Below are 6,247 nucleotides of genomic sequence, written 5' to 3'. Positions count from 1 at the left end.
AGGATCAAGTCCTTTAGGTAAATACAGTCATGTATTGCTTAATGAGGAGGATATACTCTGAGAAATGTGTCAATAGGCAATTTTGTTGTAGGAATATCATAGAGAGTACTTACACAAACTAAATGGAATAGCCAACTACCACTCAGGCTATATGGTATAGTCTATTGCTTCTAGGCTACAAATCTGTATAACGTGTTAACACTGTAGGCAACTGTAACACAATGGTGTTTGTGTATCTAAACATAGGAAAGGTAATGTGTTGCGCTACAACATTACACTAGGCAATAGGAATTTTTCAGCTCCATAATAATTTTTTTTAAGAGACAAGGTCTTACTCTGTCACTCAGGCTAAAGTGCAGTGGGATGATCATAGCTCACTGTGACCTGGAACTCCTAGGCTCAAACTATCCTCCCACCTCACCATCCCAAATAGCTGGGGCCACAGGCATGCGCTACCATGCCTAGCTAATTTGTAAATTTTTTTGGTAGAAACAGGGTCTCACTATGTTTCCCAGGCTGGTCTCAAACTGCTGGCCTCAAGCGACCTTCCTACCTTGGTCTCCAAAGTGTTGGGATTACAGGTGTGAGCTACCTCACCAGGCCTCCATTATAATCTTATGGGACCACCATTGTGCATGTGCATTGTGCATTTTCATTAACTAAAACTTCATTATGTGGTATATGACCACTGTTTTCCCGTATATATACATACCAATGATAAAGTTTAATTTATAAATTGGGCACTGTAAGAGATTAACATCAATATCTAATAATTATACAACAATTATAACAATATGCCAGCATCACTACCCTTGTGCTTTGGGGCCATTATTAAGTAAAATAGGGTTATTTCAACACAAGCATTGGGGTACCTCAACAGTCGATCAGATAACTGAGATGGTTTCTATGGGACTAATGGATGAGTAGCACATACAAGGTGCATATACTGGACAAAGGAATGATTCACATGGTGGGTGGGATGAAGCTAGGTGACACTGTTACAGATGGGTCTCTGTTCTTAGAGCTCCCAAGATGGTGGTGGGCTGCTCCCAAGATGGCGGTGGGCTGCTCCCAAGATGGCGGTGGCCGCTCCCAAGATGGCAGCAAGCCTTTTCTTCTCTAATCTGGGGTTCTTGGCCTCATAGATTCCAAGGAATGGAACCTTGGGCCATGTGGTGAGTGTTATAGCTCTGTTAGAAGCTGTGGGTCAGGGAAGAGAACCCAGGAACCTAGCGACTATTGTTCGGCTTGATTAGGATGAACCCAGGCACTTAGCCACGCAGGAACAATGGCGAGCCTCTAGCCCAAACCGGAGTGGCAATGGGCGCCTCGCTGCATCAGAAATGCAGCGGAGTCCCTGCCGGATCCGGAGGCGTGGAAGTTAATGGTGGTCTGGGACCAGGGCAATCAGCAGTGGTGGACAGCAAGCGAAAGCTCCGCTGGAGCCGGAACAAACACAGACCAGAAGAGTGTACATTTGCAAGATTTAATAGAGTGAAAACAGAGCTCCATACAATGGGAGGGGACCCAAAGGGGGTTGCCCCCTCCCAGCTCCAATGCCTGGGGTTTATATCCCTGTCATGGTTCCTCCCCCTGTGCTCTCAGATGATAGATGATTTGACTATTTCTTTAGCTCCTGTTTTTAGCCTAATTGGTGTTTTAGTGAGCCGTCTTTACTACCTGCCACAAGCCCCATGTTTAAAGGTGGGTGCGGTCATGTTCCCTAGCTAGGCTTAGGAATTCTTAGTCGGCCTGGGAAAACCAGCTAGTCTTGTCTCTCAACACAAGTTTTATCATACTACCCAGAACACTGTGTAATTTAAAACTTCCAAATTATTTATTTCTGGAATTTTCATTTAATATTTTCAGACTGCAGTTGACTGTGCGTGAGTAACTGAAACTACGGACAGTCAAACTAGGGATAAAGGGTACCTATCGTATGAACTCAACTGCATTCAAACAGAGGGAAGGAGAGTTTTTGAAAAGCCAGGGATGAAGATCATAGGCAATTTGTGTTGCCAACTGATCTTACCCAAAAGAAAAGTAAACTTTCTCATATTTTCATAAAAAGAGGTAATTTTATAACTTTGAGCAAGGCAGCCACCCACCCAAGTTAGGCCACTACCCTCCCATAGAAAGCAGGAGATGGGGTGCTATCTCTCTTAATGTTTACATTTTAAAGACATGGCAAACAGATCCTTCAGAAATTCCTGAGTTGTAAAACTAAGGAGAGGCTTTTAAAAGGATTTGCTTCTCAAAGGGGCAGAGAAATAATTTACAATTACAGATTTCCTAAATAAAATGCTCTAAGGAAAGGGAGGTAGGACCTAGAGTCAGAAGGAAGGCTACATAAAGTTTAGTCAGGCAGAGGGAAACTACAAAGTCACCTGTAAATTAATCACCCTGGAAACCATAAACTTATTCCAATCATCTGCACTATCTTATTCAAAGCCCAAAGGTATTGAGAATTCTTTTTTGGATGAGGACAAAACTGTGTTTTGAATCATTGATCCATTTTTTGTTCTTAATCTTGTATTTATTTAAATTTAGAAAAAATAAAATAAAACTTAGAAGATAAGACAAAGAGTTTCCCATATAAGTTTTGTCAACTGTGAAGAAAATACAATGACTAATGAAAATGCATGCATGGATAAGTTTGGATATGTCTGTTAAAAATTGTTATTGTACTATATGTATATGTTAACATACAGGATAAATGTCACATTTTATTGATATGTAAGTATTGTCCTAAATGCTACAATTTTATCATAATTTGCCATTATCATAAACAATATAATCATTTAAATGAGCAATAAAATTAATTTTCCATTATAAAATTTATATTCAACAGGCAGCATGAACATTTTATGTACTCCTTTAAGCTAAAATATTTCTGCTATGCTTTCATTTGAAGTAGATTCTCATTTATACAATACTCTATTGCTAAAGCACTGAGGGCTTACTTCAGAAATATGCATTTCATTTTTTAAGTACATTAAAGTATATTAAAAAGCTCCCATTATTATCTCTACTTGAGAAAATCTGTTTATACAAGACTTGAAGTTGAACAAAATGATTTTTTATGAAACCATTAAGCAAAGATTCATTTATCCCTAAGGATAGAAATAATTGTATCTGTGTAGATCTGGCTTTATAATAGATTTAATATTTCTAAATTTGCAAATAAGTTCTATTAGAGTTTTCCCCAAGCATATCGCCAGACACTAATAATAAATATTTGAAAAAGGTACTGCTATTTTTTTCTCTGTGTCTTTCTTATTACTTATGTGCATCATCTACCCTTCATATTTTCCCATAAGTGATTGGTTTAAACACAATTCTTACACTATAGTATTTGTGACACAGAGTGCATTTTATGAATAAAGGAACAAAAATTTGTGTTTTCCCTTTGAAATTTTTTTGCTAATCTTTCTTATTTAGTCTTTTGAGTAAACATCATTCTATAGGTTGCAATAATCTTTAATGAATCACAATGTATAAATTTAAAAATTGTAATGCATATAAATAAGTTGATATTATTTATATCATATAAGAATCTGTTAAGTTATGAAAAGCAAGATCACCTTGTGCATTTGATCATTCTTAAAAATTCAATTTATTCATTCTGAAACTTTCAGAAATAATAAAACAAAAAAAAAATTGTTTGAAGTGAAGCAAATCACCTGTTCTTGAAGTGGAGGTCTGAGCAAACATGAGAGAATAAGAGTGACTTCAGCAACTCTGAGGCAACCTGTGGAGTGGCAAAAGCAATAGATTTAGAGGCAGGAAGACATGGATAGGAATTTCAGCTATATCATTTTTTGGCCCATATTGGAAACAAAGAATAACCTATTCTCTTTCTTGCCTATATTAAAATATCTAAATATGATTATTAAATTGCTCTTTGTATTTCTCTTAGTATTAATTATATCAGACATTTTCATTGTGTAACCTTATTTATTCTTTTGCAGTCATTTTATTATTTACATCTGTCAATTTTTCATTTCTTAATGTTCCCTTTCAACTTTGTAGTTCACATCAGAAAGAGAGCAATGTGCAAAAAACTTTTAAATCAGAAATGAATGATCTCACAGATCACCTTTAAAAATATGGAATAGTAGCAACTACATGGTTCTGATGTTTCCCTTGATCCAAATCTATTTTCTCCATTAACTGTCCAAAGATTCTAACTATGTAATAGCAGACAGCTTTTTGTGGCTTTACTTCTATTTTTTTTTTATTTTCCAAATTTTCCATATGTAATTATATAAAGTCAGTAGCTTCATTGTGTTTAATCAGATGACACCAACCTGGGCATAATAATAGAATCATAATAACATTTTTAAACAAACAAAGATGATTTCTCTTGCTTTGATTCTCTCATTTCTGCAGGAATGCCAGCTCCCCCAAATTCCACCCTCATAGTACTTTTTTTTTTTTAATCTTTAGGACAGTGTCTCCTACCTACTCACCAAGTATTTATCAGAGTTATCACCTTCTGTGTCTGTGGTTTTTCACATTCCTCCTCTATTTCTATGTGGTATCTACTGCCAAATCATCAAGACCTGCACCAAAGGCAGCACCACTCATGCTAAAAGTGCCAAGACCCGGTGCCTGTTTTCTATTCTAAAAGTAAACTGGTCTGAATAGACACTATGTGCTGCACCTGTATTACAAAAATTGCTCTCAGTTATAAAAGCCACAAGTAGTGCTTTCATTGTCTCATGTAAAATTTAAAGTAACTGCCACTGAAGCTTTTCTTTTGCTTTCATTGCAGCTTTCCCTTTCTGGAGTTTAAACATAAGTTCAGAGATGTGGGGCACAGGATAATCTAATGATAGCCAACAGCTTTACAGAAGAAGCAATCTGTCTTTTTCCAATACAGATGCCATGTTTTTAAATCCATTGTACTTCTTTACTCTTTTATTTTAGGTTACTTTTCCCCCAAGGAATGTATTTATCCTTGAGTGTACAGATATCCAAGGAGATTAATTTTTCCTATGTGACTTCGCCTCTCACAGCCCCTTCCATAAGAGGTTAGAGAAAGAGACAGATCTAAGTTCTATTCTGAGCTGCTTTAGGACATGTATAGCACCCTTCAATAAAAGGACAAAGTAAGCCCCATATAGCAGTTTATTGTTGGTTGGTTGGTTTTATTTTTCCCCCAGGTAGATATAGCAGCAGTCAGCAGGGAAAGAAAATAATATCTACTTTTTGATTCCTGGGAATTCTCCATCTGTGATGGACTAGAGGCAAGATCAGATCACCTCTGGTGCACTACAAATAGAAAGGATTAAAGAGCTCCACTCTCAAGGAAGTAAGGGACATCTCTCCTGCGGTGATAATAAATTAAACCTAGTAAATTAAACAAATTAACATCAAAATTGCAAAGATAAACTGAGTTTATACCGGTGTATTTTATTTCATATTCTAATTATTACTATAGCTATGATAAATTCTATACTTATGTAATTACCATTTTCATGATTTTCATATTTTAAAGATATGAACATGAAGTCTAAAATTACCCCAAATAATGAAAAATCAATTGGATTAGTGGGTTACTAAAATTATTTTAATTTAATAATATGCAAAAGCCTTTGCTTCATGGGTAAAGACACCATGGATCCAATCAAACTACTTATCTAGAATTGATATGTAACTTTATTGTCCAGTAGATGAGGGCTATAATGTGGTCATACATTATCAAAACTACCCTACCAATGCTAAAGGGATAAATTAACCTAATGGATGATTTTGTGGAAGGGAGACTTACTTTGGCATGAGTATATTCTACTTTGGCTCTCTCATTTCACCTTTTTAAAGCAATTATTCCTGAAAGGAAATAAAATATAACTTTTAATTTGTATACATAGTTACATATACCTAAAATATCCCACTAGAAACCATCTCTGATGGTTTTACCTTTCCCGTCTTTGATCAATATCCTGGAGAGAACCTACAGCAGCTATCTGGTCACTGTGGGTATTGCAATTGCCCATTGTCGGGTATTAAAAACTCTAGTCCTGTTTACTATTAGTTAACATCAAATCTGGCTTTTTCTCTTGCAGTACACTTTCTTAGGAACTTTGAAACATCTCCTTGTGTCAATTGGTTATTGTTGTATTACAGGACAGCCTAAAACTCGATGGTTTAAAACAATAACCAATTATGATCTCTTAGAAGTCTATGGTTTGACTGGTATAGTTGACTAATCTAGATTGGTTTACCTAGGAGTGGCTCAGCT

The sequence above is a fragment of the Hylobates moloch genome, unplaced genomic scaffold (genome assembly GCF_009828535.3).
Source record: "Hylobates moloch isolate HMO894 unplaced genomic scaffold, HMol_V3 SCAFFOLD_1, whole genome shotgun sequence".
Classification (NCBI taxonomy): Eukaryota; Metazoa; Chordata; class Mammalia; order Primates; family Hylobatidae; genus Hylobates; species Hylobates moloch.
The sequence above is the reverse complement of the archived record's forward strand: the minus strand, read 5'-3'. Positions refer to the sequence as shown.